General features: G+C 36.9%; 1 pseudogene; it reads right to left on the bottom strand.

Annotated features, from left to right (window-relative positions):
• Positions 1 to 239: 239 nt before the first annotated feature.
• LOC124961963 (estradiol 17 beta-dehydrogenase 5-like) overlaps positions 240 to 25,317 on the bottom strand; it is a 51,881-nt pseudogene continuing 26,803 nt past the window's right edge.

Below are 25,317 nucleotides of genomic sequence, written 5' to 3'. Positions count from 1 at the left end.
CTTCACACTTCTCCTTTGTTTTGAATCTCTCTTCTCAAATACTACTTTATCCATTGCATTCAGATGTCTATATTTTCAAACTCAAAACAAAATGTTCTCCCTACAGCCTCAATGGAAGCCTTTTGACAGCCAAATCAGTGTCTCAGTTCTGCAAAAACTGTACTAAAAATGAGGGATAGAGTTGAAACTAAACAAAGGCCACATATCTGCCAAAGTTACTTTCACTCAAGGGTAAGGTGTTAAAAATTTCTCTTCAGGTCATCTAAGTCTTTCATATCTTCTGCAGTCAACCGGAAATCAAAAATCTATCACCTAAGTAGAAAAATTTTAGCATATTTAGACTGCATGTTGCTGCCAATCCTGAAAATCCAATAATATCAGATTGTTTCAGAAACATTTGAATTATCTAAGAAGTTTTCAAAACTCATTAAACACATCAAGCAAAACATGGAAATGGTCAATAAATATCAGATGAAAATTAAAAAGAAATCAATTCTCACATGTAATGTACTGAAACTATACCAACTGAAGATGAAAAGAAACCTCAAACAGTAGGATAAGAAAATAAAACTAATGATATTCAAAGACCACCATGTCACATACATAAAGGATCCAGAAAAATTTAGGGCAAAATTTTGAAAAATTTACAATAATTAAATAATTTTCAAGGATACGATTTGAATTCTATATCCCCTAAGTGGACATTTAAAACTCCAAAAATGATTTTTGTTCCAACATTTATCAGTCAGTAATTATTAAAGTACTAGTTATATCCTTTTCAAATGACAAAGGATTTGAATGGATGAGAATGTCCTTGTCCAAATTTGAGACATTTTAAGCATAGAAACAACTTTTATGAATTGCTGACCTATTGAAAGAAATGGATATTTAAATCCTTAGTAAGTCCCTTAGAAAATGGTGCGGAACTAAAATATTGGTAATTTAACTATTGATGAATTAGATAAATGGAATTCACTGCATTCTCTGAACTTTTCTATACATTTGAAAATTATCAAAATGAAAATGAAAATGTTATTAAAAGTTATCAAAATTATTATTCTTATAAGAATAAATCTAATAAATTTATACAATTGCCTTAAAAATCATTTAACTGCAATATGAAAATACTAAATATTGGAAACTCATATCACAATCATGGATTCAAAACTTAAATAATTCAAATGAAGATTTTCCAAATTCATTGAGAGGTCCAACACAATATGAAGCAGAGACAATCTGTTTAGACAGTGATCAAGTGATTTTTAAATTCATTAAAATAGTTCAATGTAGAATAGCCAAGATATTTTTAAATGAGGGAGTATTTTAAGAAATCCTTCATGATGTTGAAGAGAAAGACTGTTTAATAATAAACTGATAATGATAAATAATTGACTGATAATGATTAATAATAGACTGATAATAAAGACCGATAATGACGTCAATGGGAAAGTGTAAATAAGACAACTGATGAGATAAATGTAGCCAGAAATGTAATTCTTTTTTCTGGGAAGTTTAGGTGTTCATTTAAAAATTATGTTTGTATTTTGATTTTTATTTCATATAATATAAAAAATGCAGTTTAATTAAATATGGAATTAAATATTGTAACTTTTTAAAGTGATACAACAGAATACTGTTGAGTTCCCAATTAAAAAAAATACATGACACTCATCAAACACAAAGTAAAGGCATGAAGACAACAATAAGAGAAGGAAATTTGTTCATGAAAATATACCGAAAGGACAATGAAGGTACAAGTAGAGGCTGGGAGAACATATTTCAACAAATATATTCAAATCTGAAAAACAATATCCAGAACATATATTTGGTCCATTGTTTGCAAAAATTCTCCCATCCCCCAATAATTTACATGTCCCAATCTCCAAACCATTTCCTATATAAAATTGCAGGTTCTTTCACAAAAAGACAGTGTCTATTACCAAACTCCTGAATCTTGCATTGACCATTAGAACTTGGCAGAAGTGATTGCCCCTTCTGAGCATGGGTATGAGAAGGCTCTGCAAAGATCCATTCACTGCCTGGGAACTGTGCAATTTGATGAGGGGAAGCATGGGTTATCAACTGGTGGATGTGAAGTACTGTGGAGGGGATCTCAGGCATCCAAGACAACCAGGCAAGCAGGACTGAAGCAGAGCGAACACACTGTTCTCCAGATGCATAGAAGAGTTCATTACAAATACATGAGAAGCCAGTACAGCTGGAAGACATTTACTGAGCTCAGGATGGACCAAAGCAAAGAATCAAATGAAAGAATTATGAAATAAAAAATAAGTTTTATGTATTAACCTCAATATTGACAGTGGTTTGTTTTGCATCTATTCTAAGCAATGGTCCATAGAAGTACTCCCACTTGAAAATGAAAAGATAAACAACCTATTTAAATGGGCAATACATAAATTGACAGACGATAAGTGAAAACATTCAAAATGAATAAGTATATCAATATTAAAATATATTGAGTATTTGGGGAAATGTAAAATAAAATCACCCCTCATTGAATAAAAATCACCCAATACAAATTCTCATTTCAGACAATAAGAACAAATACAGGCATGTCACTTGCACAGGGTTACACAATACTGCACTGACAATGCTGTAAACCAAATCTCCGTGCTTTATGCAATCCTAATTATCTCCAGTTCCACTGCCTGTTCCATTGTAGAGGAAGAGAACACACTACGGAAAGCATCTGACATCTACCATGCAGAGGACATGCTGGGAATATTGTCTGGGTCCAATAACGTTTTCATGTTTCAAGGAATCACACATGTAAAGGATACTGTGTAACAACTCAGTTGACCACAGTCCTCCTCTATACTTGCATACTCTACTTGATCCTTATCTCATTGAAACTGAAGGCCAGAACCATAACCTCTGCAGCTGGTAGCAGAGGGCAATCAGGGTTGAGGATTGCTTGTGCTTATTTGCCAAGGCACCATGAACTGGACCATCCAAGGGAACTGGGAAACTCTGATCGTTTCTTGAAGAAAATAGAGATGTTAAAGTCCTGAGGCCAAGTTAGATAGCAGATGTTTATTCATTTCTCTTTTTTGGGAGGTTCAGTTTACTGAGGGTTAAATCCAATGGCATTCTACTTCAGAATATTATGACTGGTCCTTTTTATTTTTATTTTGACACAGGATCTCACTAAGTTTCTGAGGCCGGCCTCAAATTTGCAGTCTTCATATTTCAACCTTCTGAGTCAATGGGATTAGAGGAAAGCACCACTAAACTCATTCACAGAAGAGACCCAATTCTATTTGGACCATCTAAAGAGGTATCCACAAATAGAGTGCCTGCACCAACAGCCTCAGTGTTTTATGGGATCTTCTCGGAAGTATAAATTTTCCCCTCTCCAAGGGTCATTAGAGAGTAATCTTCTGAAATCTGAGTCTTGTAGGACTATCACTTAATCACCAATGGCATTTTTGGGAAAATCCTTGAGGTTCTTATTAACCTCTGTTTCCTCCTGAAGTTCCAAGGGCACCATAGGCAACCCAAACAATGTCTTTTGATTTGCAGAAGTCCAGTAATTTCCTCTGTGATAAATGTGACATTCTACCTTCAATGGACAAGACAAAAGGCATCTAATTCTAAAAAAATGATGATGTTAATATAAAAACAAAATGTCAAAGAAAAAGAAGCAGATTTTTTAAAAATAAAACTTAGACTTCAAATTGTGCCAAAAATCAAGAATTTGGTCAAAGATTCATGATGACAAGTTTGAAAGACCTTTGGTAAGTATTCTTCAGGTGATTTTTTTAAATTTAATTTAATGTTATTTAATTTTTTAATTTAATTTTTAATTTATCTTTTTTAATTTTTTAATGAACAAATTAAACCTGATTTAAAGCATTAAAACCAGGTTCCAACTGAGGCAGCTTAGAATAATTTCCCCTACCACAATAAGTAAGAACAAGTTCCTATTTCAGTCAGCCAGTGTGGGACAAAGTCACCCAGAATAGAAAATCTTCTCTCTGAAGAGTAAGATCATTCACAAAGAAGACTTGTAAACCTGAGGTAAGCCCATTGTCAGTCAACAGTCCAGAGGTGCACCTGGGCAGGACTATGAAATATTTATTACATGTGACTCCCAATAAAACTGGAAGGCAGGAGAGGCATGCCCTCCCTTTTCATTCTTTAGAGGATTCACTCTCACCTTTGAGAGTGTTCTCTTTTCCCTCTTCTCTCCACATCCCTAGTACACTGAGCAACAAGTCTAAAATTTTTTGAATGTGATATAAAAGCCAGTTACTGAGGACCACACTGCCATGCCTTTGGTCTGCAATAAGAATTCCTAACTGACATACAATGGAAATTTAAGAACAAGTAAACTGATATATAAAGACAGTTTGATTAAAATCCTGATACAATAATATGTGGAAAAGCATTGGTGAACATTTTTTTGTGAAAAGAACTTAAAAAACATGACACAACATAACATATAAACCAGATCCATACCCTGGAAAAGGAGTATAAATATACATGGTATTTCAGTAAAGCAAGGGAAAACTTGAATACAGACTGGATTCAGACATTGGGAGGAACTTAACTACTGAGTTCAGATATAGTAATGGAAATTTGCTAGGACAGATATAATCTTTATTCCAAGTAGATGTTCTCTGAAGTGTCTAACAGTGAGTAGTCTAGTGTGAAATCTAAATTGAAGAGATTTAGGAAAGTATTACTCATGTGAATGTAGATATACCCACAAAAATCAACATCTCACAGAGAACTCAAAAGTCAACCATTTTAGTTACAGAGTGCAAAATATGGAAGTCCTGTATCGTGCTCTCACATTTTCTGTATGTTTGAAAATTGTTTTTGTGATAAACAATTTGGGGTAAAAATAATACTGAAAATGTTTTTAATGTTTAATGTTTATATTTAGAATTTATATAACTGCACAAACACATAGGAAATTCATGAATTCTATCAGCTCTACTTGCCAAACAAGCCACATCTAAAATTTATGAAAAAGTAAGTTAGAGCAAACAATCATGCACACAATAGATGTTATTACATAGTTGATCTTACATCAGAAAACATGAACAAAAAGCTAAGCAAGAGAATCTCAGGCAGAATGCCAACTATATATTCTGGTTAAATTTCCGGAATGTGAATTTCATACCCCGTCAGTGTCACCCTAACCAAATAACTTCTTTTAGTTCTATAACTTTCAAAAACTCTACTTTACTTTTCCTATCACTGTGTCTCTGGGTCTATAAAGCTGAAACAAAAGACTCAGGCACCCTACCTCCTCACATACCCTAACCACTGATCTCTTTTTGCTCATTTCTTGCTCACCCCTCATTCTTGTGTACTGGCCTTCTTTCTTACACATATTTCCTCTACAACACATTCACCATCCAGTCTCTGGTCATCCTTTATGGCTCAAGGAAAACCACACCTTGCCCCTAAATGAACAACCTCTCTCCTTCTTGATCACATTTACATCACCAGATCCCTAAACTGAGCACTAAGATCTATCCCTCATTGTCACTAAGGAGTCACCCAGCAGAGATAACGATTGAGACTCCTGCACACCCACCAAGACAGTGGCACTAGTCTTAGATTCTTCTCTTTCCCAAAGGCAAAATACATGGAAGACAGGAAAATTGGACATCTGGAAGTGGTGGAGAAACAAGGAATTGAATACGAGATTGCGATGATGCTCAGGGGTCTGAACAGGTTGCCAACAGGCTTATACCTGAGGCCTGGTTTATTCAGAATCATCTCCTGCTTCCTGTGGTTAAAGTTGGACACTCCAATGGACTTGGCCAATCCTGCATCCTTACACATCTCTATTGCCTTGGGAGGAAGGAGTTGTGAAGAGTCATTTGTACAGTGGACTATGTCAATATAAATGCAAGAGAGGACTGTTAAGGGGAACACTGTCAAGAAATGACAACAATCCTGGCTAAATTGTTAAAAACAGGAAAATGATAAAGATAATAGGGAAAGATATTGAAAGCCAGAAAAAAGTTTCCTTTGTCCTCTTTAGGGAATCAGACATCGCTGTATTGGAGGCAGGAGTTGCATATCCTCTTTGTCATCAGTTCTTCTCCTCAGTTTCCCCATGTTCCATTCCATTAAAGATAACAATTTCTACATCCAAAATTTCAGCAGAAAGCATTATCTGATTTTCAAACTGTGGACTCCTGTGTGGTCACTCCTTCGGGTACTAACCCCACACAGCACAGAGAACCTCTTGTTTATATATTTGTTTTGCATTTTCATCTTGTGGATAAAGCTTATACCATGGCTAGAATAGAAGTGCTCATAACAGTTATCTTGCTGAATTCATATGTCGACTCATGGTTATGTTGCTATATATATCTAAGGGATGATACACTCAATCTTCATGAAATAAGTGAAGCAAAACTCTATATTCATCTATTTACATAGTGTTTACATGGGCAAGTATAATGGACACCATTAGGTGCTCAGCTGTATTCTCTTATAGTAAATTTCTCTATGTTTAATTATATAAATATATATGTGTGTGTGTGTGTGTGTGTATGTGTATACAAATATATATACATATATACACACACACATATATATATGTGAATAAAAAAGATTTTTTCAGTTCTCCTAATGAGATCTTCCAGTTGGCTTAGGTTACTTTTCCTGTCCCTATAAACTCCCTGTGGAAATGTGTCCCCTTCACTGGGAAATTCTACGGTCATGGGCTTGATCTCCAGCAATTATGTGTTTCAGTGATGACACAGGTTAACAGTGACCTTTATCTACCTGCACATATGTGTTCAAGTATATGTATGTGTACCAAATATTGTCATTAAAGTTTCAATTAAAGACTGATTTGATGCTAAAAGTGTAGAGTCTCTATCAAATATTAATGACCAGGAAACTTGAATTACCCCAAAGTCACATTTACCACCAGTGGAAAAGGCTAAGACAAAAACCAGGCAAACCTCTAGTAAGGCAGACAGAATGGGTGACTAAACACAGAACTTTCTGGGGATTACTTTTAATCATAAATCTAGTCATAGTTTGGACTTTCTATAATTCATACAAATTAAGGTGCTACAAATATATAATAGCAGATTAATTCAAACATCCATGGTCCATGGTAATTATGGTCATGCTGATGACTGAAGTTAAATAGGTTTTGATTATGCAAATTGCCTGCATTAATTGCTACTGAATGATGAACAAGATAGAGGTCAAATTAGTCAAAATTAATTGTTTTTCAGTGATCTTTCCAAACAAGTTCTAGTTGATGAAGAGTGGACCAAAGCTGCAGGGGTTAAAAAAGAAAATTGCATTGGATTAAAATGTGACCTATATTTGGGGTATTTGTCTAACTTCATATTGAGACATATATTTGTCTATTGATTGGAAACTATGGATCACAGAGAAGATATACTCTTAGAGTCATGGGTTTCCTTTGATCTCACCTATTCATGTGAACTGGATTATATTTTGGTTATTATTATTCAATAAGTCAAACTATCCTAAGGATTAGTCAAGAGTTATAACTTCTATCAAATAATACAGTTATTGAATTTCCAAATTGTGTTTCAAAGAGATTACAAAGATAGTTTGTCTATCTCATCCATTCATTTAATGAGATAAGAATTAGTATTGTTTGCCTAAGAACTGAGGGAAACACATTCTGAACATTTTACTAATCAAGACACATTTGCCACATCTTGTTTACTACCAATGGAACTGTCCTACATTAGCCTTTCATAATGACAACTGTAAAAGATGATACTCCAAATGATAAGAAATTTTACAAAGTCACCCAGGAAATAATCTTGTTATAATTCTATCAGATTCCACAATGAATACAAAATCACACTGCTGTTTGGAGAATAAGAAATGTGAAAAACTTTAAAGTCATAAAATTAGTAGACAGATTAACAATCCATAATCATTCTCTGTCTTTGATACTGAATCTTAAATATGAATAAACATTGTACCAAATTCATATTCCATCAATATCATATTCCATCAATGCTGATCACCTCACATAATTTTCAATTCTTCATATCATATTGCAGAAATTTTTATACTGTATACACTATACTTTTGAAGTAAAGAATATGCCTTTTCTCTTCACTGGGTCTGGGTTTTTCCTAGTTAAGTACAGTAATCTGACATCCACCATGTTCCATCAGATACAGAAAGCTACTCCATTGGGGATCAGAGGACCCCAGGAGAAACTCAACTTTAGTGAGTTTCTGGAAGTTCCCACAGGTCTCATCACACAGTTAAAGACAGTTGTATTTATAATATCATAAACTCGCTAAATAGAATTAATGTAGGGGAGGATGAGCATGCAAACGATTATAAAAATAAACATTGTGCAAGGTTCAATAATAGGTCTCACAGTGAAGACACCAGAATACACTAAATTCTACCTACAGTGAATTTTGAAATCACATGGAAAATATTTTTATGAGAAAAGCTGTTGAGATAATTTCCTAAGTTTTCCAGTATTGCTGGTTAAATTGACACCATATCCTGGGACACAAAATAATTACAGTCTCCCAAGGAAAGGTATATTTATCATTCTAAAGAAAAGGGGTAAAACATCATGGCCTTGAATGTCCCTTTCTGTTTCCAAACTCTGAGGAAAATTATGGAATAATGAGAGCAAGCCTGGTTCTGTGCATTTATATCTATATTTTCTTGATAAACCCTGACTTCTCTCAAGCACAGTGGAAATTAGGGAAAGCCAATGTTACCTGTGGAAAGATGCTTTTTGCATGTATTCCAGGACTGTGGTTCCTTGGAATTTTGATCATATAAGTAAATTAAGCAAGTTAATGTTGAAGATGTCACTGCTTCATCAGCCTAACATATAAAACCCCTATTCTGAACCCACAGAATGGGACACCATGCATTCTGCAGATAAGATGTAAATTTGCAGAATACACAAAATGTTTCAAGATCTTAAGGCTAAAAAAAACAAAGAACCCAATCATTAAATGGTGAAAGGAATTAAAGGGATTCTTCTCAAAAAAAGAGATACAAACACTTAACAGTAACATAAAAAAATTTAAGACCTCTAAATATTAGAGAAATTCAAATGAAAACCACACAGAGATTTCAACTCACTACAACCAGAAAGTCAACTATCAAGAACACAATAACATAAGTTTTGTTGAGAATGTAAAGAAGAAGTTGTACTCATATGTTTCTGGTGGAACTGAAAATTGGCATAAAAGTTCTGGAAAATAATATGAATATTCCTCAAAACTATGATGTAATAATCATTTGACCACCTTACAGCACTTCTATGTATATATCAAAAAACAATAAAATTGGCATGCTACAATGTAGCACCATGTCAATATTAATAACATCTAAATTCACAATAGCTAAGCTGTAGAACCAGTAGAATGTGCCCTTCAACAGATGAATTGATAAAGAAAATGTGGTATATATACACAATCAAATATTACTCAACATAAATAAGAATGACTTTATGACATTTGTCAGTAAATGGATGGATCTGGAAACTATCAAGCGAAGTGAAATAAGCCATCTTGAAAAAACAAATGTCAAATATTCTCTCAAAGGTGTGGATGCTAACACACAACAAGGGGGAAGAAAATGGAAGAATAGGAGAACAGAGGCTTACAGAAGCGGGAATGAAGAGAAATAGGGATATGAAAAGGGGAGACAGTGAAAAAATTTTGACATAACTTTCCTTTCATCATAGATGAATTCAGAACAGTGAATCCCTGCACAATGTTCACTCACAAGATTTGTTTCCTAGTTAGAATAAGAAATACTCCATGTTTGTATAAATTAGTGAAAATATACTCTACTGTCATGTATAAAAAGAACAAACAAAATTTAGGTTAAAACCACTCTCTTCCTGGTGACAGGGCTAGAACTAAGGGCACTATGGAAAGCATATGTGCCACTCTTCCAAACAGAATTTACTGGAAAAAATGTGATGAGGAAGAAGAAGCCTTCATTGTAAAAGCAATGTAAAGGAGTGAGGTGCTGTCTGTCCAACCTGAACCCTCCACATAAGCATTCCTCAATAAGGAATTATGCCCTGTATACAGACTCCAGGTATTGTCTCTGGTCTATGGGGGTCATATCCTACTGCCCTGGAACAACTGGATTATGAACAAGACAGCAGAATGCATAAACACCATGTTTGTACCCTTTAGGGAAAGCCAGCATTCTTGTGTGTTCTAATAACATGAATAATTAAAGTTCCAGATGCAATTCAGGGGCCAGATTGAATATAGACTCTTCATCAAACAGCCATGTACTATGTCACCTCTGGCACACAACTGTATCACTGCACAACAGAACTAAACACTGGCTGGAAAAAAATATATTTTCTAAGGATATAGACTTACAAATAAGAAAATGCACTCATCTTGTAGGGGATTATTCACATAAGAGGAAACCTTAAAGCTAAATCTCTTTCCTTTGTGGAAGATATAATAAGAGTAAAATTGACAATTATTTCATGGTCTACAAACTTAGGGTGATGCTTTGAAAGTTCATTTGGTCAATGATACAAACTCTTTTTCTGTTTTAAAATTTTCAGATTTCTTTTTCTATGAAATCAAAATGAATGCAATCCTGGGTCCTACCACCCTCTATTGATTGTAGCCCTGAATATCTTAGATATAAAGGCACTTGGAGTAGGGCTGATGCCCTAATGGTCCCCTTAATGCTGCTTTTACCTACAATGTAACCAAGGCCTCTCATAGGTATTCAAAATTGCTCTCTAGAATTTTTCTTAAGTGTTGCAGAAGGAAAAAAGTTTAAATGCAAACTTCAAGGAACTAGTGAGTTTTCACAAACATAAATGGTCAGAGGATTATGTTGGAATATAAAATTTGTTCCACTCTTTGGGAACTTAACTTGCTCCACTTCAGAGGATAATCTGTCAATAGAACACACTTGAATGATAATGATTAATTCACAAATACCCTTGTTAAGTCTAAGTTTGACTTATCAGGATGTTATATTTTACATTCAGTTAAGTTCCTCACATTTGAGAAAATATAGAAAATTCTATTCAGTCAAGGTTCAATACGTTCTGTTAGATGCTTTCTCACAATGTAAATGAAACATTCCCCATCAATTGTTATATCCTTCTCATCTTCAGTACCTTTGCTACACAGATGTGTTTGGACAATGCCTTCTTGGAGGAAAAACACTTTCCCAAAGTATAGAAATGTAGAGAGAAACCATTCCTAGTGCAAATCAATGGCTGACATTCATCTTTCTATCAAATTGGTAAGAAGACAGAAATATGTGTAGGAGTATCCAGAATTCTCAATAGCTGATGAGACACTGATATAGAGCACTGTCTGACCATTGTCTCTCTTGCACATGGAATAGCTCTATCCTGGAGAAAAAGAGAACCACGCGAGTCCCCCAGAATCACATAGCAAGCAAGTAACCTGACCACTCAGTTTGGATTCCATTCATCCTGTGTCTACTTTCTTTGGAACCCTCAACCCAACATGATACTGTTACTTCTTGAGGTTTGTAGGTGCCAAAGTCCAGTGCAAGAATGAAGTGACCATCACTGAGCTTCACATACTGTTGTTTGGAATTCATTGCTTGTCACTCCTCAGACTAAGCAGGTTCTGCTGCTTCCTATGCCTTCACAGGGCATAAGTAACTGGATTTCATAACCCCAACCACTTATCTAATGGTTATCCAGTTCTACTTACTATCTAAAGTTTAGACAACACTATATAGGAGGAGTGAGATTAAAACAATATGCCTCATGTGATATGAGAACTGAAACCAGTTCTATTATTTTCATATGGAAAAATTTTAAGGAAATTAGTATACAGTGATAAAAATGTGTTCATTTTTATGAGGTTTTCTCCTGATGATATTATCATGCATTATGAAAAGAAATGGAACCATACTGATCATTTGTTAGTGTGGAAACTGCTCATTCCTCTTCTTTCACATTTTGATTCGTTTTGGCTTGGGAATTTTTTTTTTTAATGATGAAATGTTAAAGGAAAAAGAGGTAGCCCTTTTAATTTCTCATTGGTAAAATGTTTTCCATAATTTTTCAAACAAATCCTAAGTTGTTGCAGGTCTGACAAATGTGCACTAAAATCTTCACTCATCAGGATATTCTGCTCAGTGGAAGACAAATTATTGTATCCATGTCAAGTTACTTTGCATTAAGAAAACAGAGGATAAAGTTTATTATAGCTCTCACCTGTCAGATAACTTTGAGAAAACTATCAATATGTATGAAGCAAAATTAATGTATTTTATTATATATGACCTTGTTCAACAATAGCCACTGAAGGAGAGGAAACTGAAAATCCTTGAATTATTATAAATTCTGAAGGAACAGCATAACCTTTGATGCATGGATGAAGTGGAATATTTGAAACAATAAAAGTCAAGCATGAAAGTATTAATGAAATTTATGAAATATTTAAATAGTGGCTTTTTATTAAGTCAAAAGAGAAGGGAATGTATTATAATCAACAAGATAATAAGTCCATAAAAATGCACAATGAAAAAGAAAAGACTACAACTTTAAGTAATTATTATTTCTGAAGAGTGAGACTAATTTTGATCTCCTGCATGCTTTTTAATCACAAATATTTTGGGGGCACCTTTATAATATTAAGAAAGTATTTTCTTTTTGTATTCAAATGCTCTGCCCCTTACACAAATTATATTTTCTTGTGGTTTTAATTTTGCTAAGATAAGCCCTTTCTCAATCACTCATTATTTGAAAAATTGTGTTATGTATCTCCACCCACAAACATATACACAGAATTCAAATTTTGACACTCACCAAAAGTGTCAAAGGTAAAAATTGGAAAGAAAACAATATCCTTTTCAACTTTTTCATTGGTAAAATATTTTATGAATCTTCTTTTGTTGCTTTATAATGAAAATTCCCATTGTTGATTAGTGTGCAGTTCTGAAGTGTGCACCAACAAAGGTCTATGTTGTGCTGCTTAAAGAAGGATAGATGACTGTGAGCGCCAGGAAATTATTATGGAAGATGTAATGGAACTGTAAGGCTCTTTCTGAAAAGTGGAACTCTGTGTGGTTGCTAAAGCATCAGGATGTTTATTGGTTCCTTGCACTTAATGTTTCACTTTTGTATTCTAAGAATAGCATTTACTTATGAAGGTGAAAAGCTCTGATACTGAAAATTAGACAGAAAAGAATTTCCTGGTAGAAAACCAGTATTCTTTCAAACTTCTTTTGCTAAGTGCCATTAAGCTCACTGAGAGCCCTCAAGTCCTCCCTATTGGTCTATGATTTACTTTTAAAATTCTGCCTATCACCTCCTGTGGAACAAACTTGGATTATGGTGTGTCCTGACAATACGGGGGTTGCATTTACTGGACATTGTCACCATCCATCTTCTCTACGAGATGAGAAGATTTATCTGCATTGATTCTGGGCTGTAGGTGGTCTACTTGCACATGGTACCTTGTGCTCAAGTCTCACCCTGAATGTCCTGGGTACAGAACCAGGATACCCTTGCTCTATGTCCACCAGACATCACTAGTCAAAAACCTGAACAGCATCCATGGTGAACTCTGTTTCTTTAGAGAATCTTTGTTTTTGTTTTTTTTTTTTTTTTTTTTTTTTCTTTTTGGAGGGGGTATTTGTAGGCCAATTTAAATCACAGAAAAAGTAAATTGTGCAATTACAGAAATAAAATGTGATGCCCATATGAAGTATCTCTGTTATATAAGGAGTTTATAATAGTCATAAACAATATTTAGATCTACAAATGATAAATTCTAAACAGATCTTCTGTGTCTAAAATATATTTGATGATTCCTACGCTGAGAGATATTTCACTATATCTGGGAATGAGCATCTGTGTTATTAAAACTGAGAGCAAAAAGAGTTATTCCTAGATTGCATACATATGTTTGCATCCAGAAATCAGGCAAGATGTAAGCCCAGCTCTTTATTTTTTAAAAGTTATTATATTGAGACTGTAGTCTCTATGATGATGGTCGGCAAATATTAAAAGAAGGATCTACCATCTCAAAGTTTAGAGCTTAGACTGTGGGTGGCCCCTCTAGTCATCATTCCCTGTTTCCACTGAGACACACTCTTCCCAAATTTTCTGATTCATTCACATTGGCCTGCTGGGCACTTCCAGGGTGACCAGCCCAGCAGCTTTTCAAGGGCTCCAGGTGGAGAGGAGATGGGAATACAGAAAACCAAAATATCAACAGAGGCTTATCACAATTTGCCTGAAATGGTAGGACAGATGTCATGATAAAAGTATGCTGAAGAAAAGTCTCATTATCAGTGGACTCACTATAATTTAACAAACTATGAAAATTTTCTGACAAAAACTTAATATCCAACAATAAGAACATATTAAATTTGTGAAGGTTTATTACTCTAAGTGAGAATCAGACTGAGATATTATGAAGATCAATAAAAAAGACAAAAACTACCTTTATTGTTGCATGAAGTGCTGAATAGTGTAATATGAAGAAATTGCTAGATTCTGATGCTTTCAGATGTAAGAAAGAGAAAATTCAACTCACCTTGGTTGAAATTTGAGGAAATTGATGAAGATCACTCATCTGGGGCAATGAAAATTTGACCTCCTAAACATTCTATTAGAAATAATTATATAATATACCAGTATGATGGGAAAGGTTCAAACTACTTACTTCATTTATTGGTGATCTCTCTGCTTTTGTGACAGAGACCTTGAAAATATATATATATATATATATATATATATATATATATACGTATATATATATCATGAGGCCTAGAAACACCCCAAACTTCCATGTCAGATATGAAGTGGTATTATCTTATCTAAAATGGTGGTCTTAAGGCTGCTATCATTTGGACTCTGTTACCTTGCCCACTTCTTGATGCACTCCTTTCATTCTCGAATTTACTGCACAAAATATGTTGACATCATATGTCATTCTTTATGAAGAAAATGGAAACTCTCCAGTTGTTCAGTATTCTCCTAAGAATATCTACACATTCCTAGAGTATACTTGAGGTAACTTAGTTAAAATCTTAACTTTAACCATTCCATGCTAAGCAGATCTTTTGCTCTGTGGCTTCTACTACACCTCCATTCAGTGAATTTGTGATATATCTGAATTGCAATTATTGTCTTTCTCTTCATTTCTCTGTTAAGTTCACATTAATACTAATGTATTCAGATTGCATTAAATAATAGAGTATGTAAAAGTTGATCACACTCTCTTCTAACACTGTCTCTTCATTTTTCTTCTAACAGACCTACTGCTGGTGAGGCTCCCAGTTTAACATATTGGTCTACCCTGTGCCAAGCATCAGGGTGAAACATTATATAAAGAAAACTGGTTATTCTGTGTCATTTATATAGACCCATTCATTAAAACCTGAGTCTCCAACCCAGAGACTCTTAATGATTTGGTTGAAATAAAACTTAAGATATTACTAGTTTTTTGGTTTCCCAACAGGTCAAATCTAGGCATGACTGGAACATTGAACCTAAATAAATCATTGTCTTTTCATTATGAATTCAGTTATAAGTTGGTTATCTCTCCAACATCTCTTTCTTCCAGATTATTTCTTGGGGTCACTCATGTTAACTCCATTGCAATTTGCATGTGTCACTGTTGAAAAGCTGCCATAACCCATTCCTAGTCAATGCCACATGAGAAGGATCCTGCTGGGGACATTGCTGCAGAATTCCTCTATTCTATATGGATTATTTTAAAAAGAAGTGAATCATTTTCTTATATTTTGCTGCTGTGCTGTGCGATCAGCTCCAAGCTGTAAAATGACGTCAACAGACAGAATAGGGAAGAGCCAAGAGTAGATGGTAGAATTTCTAGACTCATGTGGACAATATCCAGAGCTTATTCTTTATTTGTCTTTTTTTGTGGGAGTAAATTTGTCTAAAAGTGTTCAGGCAATGTGATTTTGTATGAGTTTTTTTTCTTTCTTTTCCAATGAAATAGTTAAACAAAAGCAACCCTTAAAATTAAAAACACATTTCTCCTTGAAACCTCTATCCTCACTGCACATTGCCTACATCAAGTAACATTCAGGTTCTGTCAAAACTGTTGAATCCCACTGGAGAGTTTAACCCATTTGTTCTAAGGGTTGACCGTGGGATTCACAGAAGCAAAAATGTTGAAAAGGGTCACAATTTTCTCCTATACTCTTCTAGAGTCATGGTGGGTTGTCCATGCACTGGGAAAGTCTACTGTAAGTTACTTGAATTATTTCATTAAAAAAAAAGAAAAGAAAAAGAAAAGAAAATCAAATTTTGTCTATGTTCTGTGGTACACAAAGTATCTCTGGCAATCATTTTCTAAGGTACATAATAATGGCACCTAAAAAATGTGGTGCCTTTTTTAATTAACTAAGAATTTATTTTCTCCATCATTCATTTGACATGAAATCAGGTGCTTCCTGGAACATGAGTAACAAGTTGTTTCTCTGATCTGCTAAGGCCTGTCACCTATTTTCAGCAGCAATCTATATGGTTACACTTCTTGCAAGGTGTTTTAGAGATCATAAGCACAGCCTTGCTACCTGGTATCTTCCAATGTTTTGTGACCTGATAAGTAGCAGTGACTTTTAGTACAGCCATTTTACTTTGAGAAAAGAAATTGATAGTTCAGTTGACACTACCTACACACCAAGAACACACTGTGTGAGAAAGCATTGGCAATGGAGGCAATAACCAACTGAAATTGTCTACCATTTAGAATCTAATTTTTCTTCATTGCATTCTTTCTTTGCTACTTTAGACACCTGACTGTTGATAGAACTTGTACAGTGTTAATTCACAGAAATCAAATAGTTTCTTAAATTTACTTTTTTAAAAATTTTGATACATTATACACAAGTCGGGACTGGATAATTCCTCTGGGGAGTGCACTTTTAGTCAGGCTCTGATTCTTTCCTGAGAAGTACTTTTATTCCTGTAATACAAGCTGATTAATACCTGATTGGTTGACACAGAGGCAGTACTCTCCATTACAGCACTTCCTTTTTCTAGTAAACTCACAGGGTGACTTCCATCAGAAGATACACACCTGGAAGCAAATTGGAAGAAACACTCCTGATCACCTGCACCAAAGGGGTGCTGTAGAAAATTAAAGAGCTGTTAAAGTCCAGAGCAGTAGCCAGGAGATAAGAGAACTCCATTCTTATGTCCATCCAACAACCCTGTGACATAAGAAGGTTAATTAAATTGAGTCTGTGTTAAGATTTAATCCTCTGAGCATCAATGGGTAAACATCTCAGGGAACAGTAGGAGTCAGTCTTCCAGCAGTCTCCTGCACAATCTGAGAGAGAGGAAATGGCTGGCATCTGGACAGATCTATTGGCAAAAATTTGATAGTTAGAAAAATGGCAGACTGGGAAAATGGCAGGGGAGGCAAGGATGTAGCTGGCAGTTCAGTCCTCATTCTTGAGTGTGATTGTCTGGTGCCTCAGTGATCTGGTCCTCATCCTCTGGAAATAGGAAGAAAGGTTTAGGACTTGATGGACTTCAGCCTAAGACAGAGAGGTCCCACTTGGTTAGCCAAGTATTGGTTGGAAGAAGCCTGAGGGTTAGAAGCTTGAGAGAGGTTGTTGATTGAGAGCAGAGCTTAACCTGAGAAATGTGTACCCATCTTTGTAAATGTTGCAACTTGACAGCCATTGGCATTACCAGAATCACCATATGGAAGCCCTGCCATTTAAGAGATAGAGGGATTGTAGCCTCCTGAGGAGGAAGGATAAGAAATTGGTCTCCTATTTGAAGAGATTGAGCCAGGGGAGCCAGACAAAAGTTTAGTAAGGGAGGAGTCAGTGTAACCCCATAGGAATGCTTGAATGTGGTTTAGGAGAGGAACAGATATTTGAGAAGGAAGAGGGGAAGAAAGGGGCACTATGAGAGGGGGAAGGAAGGGATGACCATACATACAGCTCAAAAGTAGCAGGTTTCTTTGGTAGTGAATGAAGATGCAGAAGAACAATAGACAGGAGTGTAACCCAGTCAAAGTGAAGTTCTAAAGAGAACTTGGTGAAGACATTTTTAAGAGTTCGGTTTATTCTACTTTACGTGATGACTTTGGTGAAAGGGAATGTGGAAATGCCAAGGGACCCCAAGGGCCTTGGCAAGTTGTTGGGAAATTTGAGAGATGAATTCAAGCCCATTATCTGACTTGAAGGAGGTAGGCACTCCAGAAGGTTTAGTGATTTCATGCAGAATGAAGTTGGAGACCGTTAGTGCCCTATTGTTGAAGGTGGGGAAGGCTTAAACCGATCCTGAGAAGGTATCTAGCATAACCAAAAGGTATTTAGACTTTCTTACTGTGGACATGTGAGTGAGATTAAGTTGTTACTCTACCCCTGGAATGATGCCACTGGCCTGGTGAGTAGGAAAAGGGGGTTTTGACAGCTGTAGGATTGGTTTGCAGGCAAACATTACATGTGGAGGAGAGTTTTCAGAAATGAAATGTCAGAGGAGGATAGTTGCAGAGGAGTCTTAGTAAATTGTAAGAGTGAAGAAAGTTTAGGGTGGAATAAACTGTGGAGGCAGGAAAATATCTCCCTGTTGGGGGGTGGTGGAGGTAAGGGATCATGGAGAATCACAATGTAGGCTTGCATGGATGATGGGGCAGCCCTTTTTCTACGTCAATTGAAATAACCATATGATTCTTATCCTTAAGTCTATTGACATGATGGATTAGGTTTATTGATTTATGAATGTTGAACCATCCTTGCAATCCAGGAATGAACCCCACTCGATCGTGGTGCACAATTTTCTTAATATGTTTTTGGATATGGTTTGCCAGTATTTTGTTAAGGATCTTTGCATCTATATTCATGAAGGATATTGGTCTAAAATTTTCTTTCCTTGATGTGTCTTTTCCTGGTTTGGGTATGAGGGTGATATTAGCTTCATAGAATGAATTCGGTAGGGTACACTCCTTTTATATTTCCCAGAATACTTTGAGAAGTTTTGGAATCAGTTCTTCTGTGAAGGTCTTGTAGAACTCGGCTGAGAATCCGTCTGGTCCTGGGCTTTTCTTGGATGGTAGATTTTTAATGGCTTCTTCTATTTCATTGCTTGATATTGATCTGTTTAAATCGTGTAAGTTCTCCTGGTTCAGTTTGGGAGGAGCATATGTCTCTAGAAATTTGTCAATGTCTTCAGTAGTTTCTATTTTGTTGGAATACAGATTTTCAAAGTAGCTTCTCATTATGTTCTGAATCTCAGAGGTGTCCATTGTGATATTTCCCTTTGCATCATGTATTTTAGTAAATTGAGTCTTCTCTCTCCTTCATTTGTTAGTGTGGCGAAGGGTTTGGCTATTTTGTTTACCTTCTCAACTTTTTGTCTTGTCAATTTTTTGAATAGTTTCCTTTGTTTCAATTTCATTGATATCAGCTCTGATTTTAATGATTTCCTGTCTTCTACTACTTTTGCTGTTATTCTGTTCTTCTTTTTCCAGAACTTTGAGCTGTAATGTTAGGTCATTTAGTTGTTGACTTTTTATTCTTTTCTGGAATGCACTCCATGCAATAAATTTTCCTCTTAGTACCACTTTCATAGTGTCCCAGAGATTTTGATATGTTGTATCATCATTCTCATTGACCTCTATGAATTTTTTAATCTCCTCCCTGATGTTTTTTGTTATCCATGTTTCATTCAATAGCATATTATTTAGTCTCCAAGAGTTGGAGTAATTTCCCTTTTTTATTTTGTCATTGATTGCTACTCTCAGTCCATTATGATCTGATAGAACACAAGGCAGTATCTCTATTTTTTTATATTTCCTAAGGGTTGCTTTGTGGCATAACACATAGTCTATTTTCAAGAAGGTTTCAGGTGCTTCTGAGAAGAAAGTGTATCTACTCGTTGATGGATGGAATATTCTATATATGTCTATTAAGTCTAGGTTTTTGATTGCTTTATTGAGTTCTATGGTTTCTTTGGTTGGATTTTGTTTGGAAGATCTATCTAGTGGTGACAGTGGTGCATTAAAGTTACCCAGAATTATTGTTTTGTGGTCTATGTGATTCTTGAAATTGAGAAGAATTTGTTTGATGTACAGGAATGCACCACTGTTTGGGGCATAAATATTTACTATCGTTATGTTTTCCTGATTTATGGTTCCCTTAAGCAGTATGAAATGTCCTTCTTTATACTTTCTGAGTAACTTTGGCTTGAAGTCCACTTTATCTGATATAAGGATGGAAACCTCTGATTTTTTACTGAGTCCATGTGTGTGGTAGGTTTTTTCCCATCTTTTCACCTTTAGTCTGTGGATGTCTTTTTCTATAGGATGAGTCTCTTGCAGGCAGCATATTGTTGGGTCTTTCTTTTTAATCCATTCTGCCAGTCTATGTCTTTTAATTGATGAGTTTAGGCCATTAACGCTCAGGGTTATTATTGAGAAATGATTTGTATTCCCAGTCATTTGGCTTATTTTTGTTTTTTAAGTTGGCTTGGTTTCTCCTTTCAGTGGTTTTTCTCTAAGGTATTTCCTCTCTTTGCTGACCTACATTGTTGTTTTTCATTTCCTCCTTATGGAATATTTTGTTGAGAACATTCTGTAGTGCAGGCTTTCTATTTGTAAATTCTTTTAACTTTTGTTTATCATGGAAGGGATTTATTTCATCTTCAAACCTGATGGATACTTTTGCTGGGTATAGTATTCTTGGTTGGCAACCATGTTCTTTCAGAGCTTGAAATATGTTGGTCCATGCCCTTCTAGCTTTTAGAGACTGGATTGAGAAGTTGGCTGCTATCCATATTGGTCTCCCCCTATATGTAATCTGATGCTTTTCTCTCGCAACCTTCACAATCCTATCTTAATTTTGAATGTTAGGCATTTTCATTATAATGTGTCTTGGTGTGGATCTGTTGTGATAGTGTGCATTTGGTGTTCTTAAGCCTCTTGTATTTGATTTTCCATTTCATTCTTGAGGTCTGGGAAATTTTCTGAAATTCTGTCATTGAATAGGTTGTTCATTCCTTTGGTTTGTATCTGTGTGCCTTCCTCAATCCCAATAATTCTTAAATTTGGTCTTTTCATGATGTTCCATAGTTCTTGGAGATTCTGTCCATGATTTCTTACCATCTTCTGTGTTTGGGCAACTTTATTTTCAAGATTAAATATTTTGTCTTCATTGTCTGAGGTTCTGTCTTCCAAGTGGTCTAGTCTGTTGGTGATGCTTTCCATTCAGTTTTTTATTTGGTTTATTGTCTCCTTCATTTCAAGGATTTCTGTTTGGTTTTTTTTGAGAATCTCTATCTCTTTGTTGAAATGATCATTTGCTTCCTCCAGGTGCTCTTTCAGTTTATTGGTATTATCATTCATTGCCTGCATTTGCTCTCTTATCTCATTCTTTCCTTTGTGAATCATCTTAATCGTGTATAATCTGAAGTCCTTTTCTGACATTTCTTCTATCATGCTGTCATTGGATTCTATTACTATAGATCTAGATTTGTTTGGATCATTCTCTTTCCCTTGATTTTTTCATGTTGTTCATGTATCTTCCCCTCTAGCAGTGCAGATCTGGGGAATTGCAGAATTCCCCCTATAGACTTTTACTGGCCTTATAGGTTTCCAAAACCCTTTAAGGGGAGATCAATATTAGCAGTGCCCAAATCAGACACTATGCAATCCTAGACCAAATAGCCCCTATGGGGACGATAACAAAATTGTCATAATAAACAAAATGAGTTCAAATATTATCTTCAGTAAAACAAACAGGTTTGCAATAAGGTCCGCAGTTTCTAATGGAGGACAAAGAGGATGCAAGGGATGTAGAATGTGGCTGTTAACGGGATAAGAAAAGAATATACAGAAGTTCTAGAAAATAGAAAGGGTGAGAGTGTAATCCAAAGAAATCGGATGTTAGCATGCAAAAAAGGGAGAAAGAGACTCTGAGGGAACAGGTAAACAAAAGGAAAAGTGAGCAAGAAAAGTAAAGAAATAAAAACTTAATTTTTTTTAAAAAGGAGAAAAAAGAAAATCTACAGTATAACAGTCATATACTCATGAAACCTCCCAGTGTTCAGTAGCCTGATGCATGAGAGATACCTGACAATGAGCTTCAAGCTCCAGCAGGCGTTGCAGGTTGGGATTTGCCCCACCCAAAGATCGGCGCTATGGCTTCCAGGATTATCCAAGATGGCCGCTCTGACTTCGAAATGTGTTGGCAAATGGAGAGCTGCAGCTCAGGGGTGGACATGGTCAGCTGGTGGTCCTGGAGATGAGATGCAGTTGGTCCAGCAGGGGTCCTGGAGGTCCAGTGTGTTTGGTGTGGTTGTGGGCTCCTGGAGGCAGGGTGCAATCAGTCGGTCTGGGGTTCCTGTGATAGGGCACAGTCAGTTGGTCTGGGGTTCTGGCAGCAGGGAGCAGTCAGTCTATGTGAGGGCCCCAGAGGCAGGGAGTGATGGGTCAGGCTGAGGGATCCTGGAGACTGGGCTCAGTCAGTCCGGCCAGGGTTCCTACGGGGCCTGGCTGTTGTCTCAAAATGGGAGCAGTCACGTGTAATCAAACCTGCAGGTACTGTAACAGTGAACTTCCAGGCAGCAGCAGGCAGCTGGTCCTCCACTGGCAGTTGGCGATCAGTTTGCTGACTGTTGTCGGACAATTGGGGAGGTGAACCTCGAGCATTGGGTGATGGATAGGATAAGGCAGGCAATGGACAGGCGAAAGGCAGGCAAATGGTGGATGATAGACGTCTGACAGTGAGCCCCATTAGGCTTTAACAGCCTGAAAGGGAGTGTTACAAAGTGAGTTGGTGGAGCGCAGGACGACTTTATGCCTTAAATAATGGATGATTGGTTGAAGTCCTAAGAGGCTCTTGGGGAAGAGGATTTTGAGTCTGGGCTGTGTAGGATGTTGGGTTCTTCAGGCAAATGAGTACAGGTGAGCATTTGCTTACAGAGGGTGTGTGGGTGTCCCAGACACTGGGGTCAACAACAGAGGGAGGAAGGGGATATAAAGACTCAGGTTGAGTTTTATGTTCCTTCAGGGAGATAAGGAAAGGAATAGTGGAAGAGTCTCTGTCGAGGTGCATGCTGGGTGAGAAGGAAATAGAGTCACCAAAGTTAGCTAGGATGTTCCTTACCAGGAGGGAAATGGAGACACATAGGAATTATCAAAAAGAAATGGGTGAAGCAGATTTGTCCAATATGGCAACTTATTAGAGGGGTTTGTAGGGGTTTGGTATGGTTTTCCACTACTCCGACAATTGAGAATTTGGCAGGGGACTTGGGTCCCCAAAATTCCCGCAGTACTGATAAGGTAGCTGCTGTATCTGTAGGAAAGGGATATGCCTGCCTGCCACCATAAGGGTCACCTGGGGCTACTGAGTGGTGATGGTCCTCAGGTGTAGAAGTCCTGGGTCCCTTCAGTCATCCATTTCCAATCCCAGTAAGTCACTGAGGGAAGGGGGTGGGGGTGACCTGCTAGTTCTCTGAGAACCAGGGCAATCCACCATCCAATGTCCCAGATGGTGGCAATTTGGGCAAGGACCTGGGCACTGCCAATGGTTGGGGTAGTCTTGTGCCCAGTGGCCCTCTTTTCTGCACTTGATGCTTGGGCCTGGAAGTCTTCTGGGAGCTAGAGTGTTCCTATTAGTGACTGACTGATCAATTCTACCTGACTGAAAGTCTTTGGGTAGCATTAGGTGTTTTAGTTTTAGTTTTTTCTTCTTTTATGCTATACACCCTGAATGCCATGACTAGAACCTCAGACTATGGGGTAAGGGGCTCCCTGTCCAAATGCCTCAATGTAGCCATTATGTCTGAGTAGCCTTGGGAACAGTAATAAGTCACAAGGAACTGTCATCCCTCCAGAGTTTCAGGGTCCTGATTACTTGTGCATGGCCTTTGTGAAGCAACTCAGAAAGGCAGGTGGGTTTTCAGTTTTGTCTTGTATTAAGTCCTGAAGTTTATCATAATTAATTGGTTTAATGGTGGCCTTTCCAAGACTTGCAAGGATGCAGGTTTGAACTCCTCCTGCCCAGTCCCCATGTTATAGTTCCATTAGGGCTCCCTATCTGGTACTGTTTCAGCCTCACTGGGGTGGGTCAGGGGGTCAATTGGGGAACTTCATCGGAATTTTTGCATGCCTGTTTCTAGACTCTCCTGTGCTTCTCAGGGGTCAAGGTATTGCACATGATTATATAAATATCATGCCAGGTAATTTCATAAGACTGGTTAAGATACTGAAATTCCTTAATAAAGTTTGTTCAGTTGGAGGTGAAGGAGGCCAGCTGCTTCTCTATCTGAGGATGATCAGACTGTGAGTAAGTAACATGGAGTCTAATCACTCCCTCCACACAGATCTCCTCCCTTAAAGGGACTAGAACATGTGTGCATCACCACTTGGTGGGAGAAATGGGTGAGCTGAGTGGGGAAATGGAAGCAATAAAGTAGATGGAGGAGCATTGGCTGGAGTGGTCTCTGCTACAGGGTGCCAGTATGGGGGTGTTTCATCAGTTGGAGGTCAAAGTTGGAGGAGGAGGAGGGATTAAGAGGGGGAGCAGAAGCCAGAAGGAGGTGTTTGGGTTTGTACAAAGAGCAAAGATCAAGTTTAGCACAAAAGCAAGGAATGGCTTGAAGATGAAAAAAAAAATCTCTTTCACTGGCCTGCTTGCTCAGAGAAGTTGTATAAGTCCTGTAAAATATTGGGGTCCAGGATGCCATTAATTGGCCATTCTGATTGATTATCTAAAGTATACTTTGGACAAATATTATTACTGAAGTAAACAAATATTGATGGCTCTAGACCAGGGATCAGGTGAAGGATTTAAATTTTCTAGTAAATGTCCCAAAGTGGATCTGCTGAAATGGAATGCCTAGATCCCATGGTGGAGATGGAGAAACAGCAAAGTCAGCATCCAAGGTATCCCTAGGCCACAGACTAAGTGGCTGTAGATGAGAAGGCAGCACAGTGATGGGTGTCCTCACCCAATCATCAGTGTGTGCCCAGCAAAAGCTGAGAGAGTTGAGGGCCTGATGTCAGAAATTTTGAGAGAGAAAGTGAGGAGCCTCAACCCTGCAACAGAATCTACACAATACAGATCAGGGACCCACGCATCGGTTAATGTTGATAATCTGAAGGTTGGTGGTGGATGTGGAGGAGAGCGTCCAAGCAAATGAAAGGTGAGAACAGCATACAGGTGAGTGGATCTGGGGCAACAGATGGAATTCCACTTATGTAAGTGGTGGTAGAAGAGCCCATCCAAGTCAAAGCACCAAAGAAAAGTGAAAAGCCCACCAGGAAGCCAACCGAATATTATAAGGAAAGAAACTCCACTTTTTTTACT

Source organism: Sciurus carolinensis, chromosome 12, assembly GCF_902686445.1.
Source record: "Sciurus carolinensis chromosome 12, mSciCar1.2, whole genome shotgun sequence".
NCBI classification, from domain to species: domain Eukaryota; kingdom Metazoa; phylum Chordata; class Mammalia; order Rodentia; family Sciuridae; genus Sciurus; species Sciurus carolinensis.
This window is presented reverse-complemented; position numbering and strand designations above follow the sequence as displayed.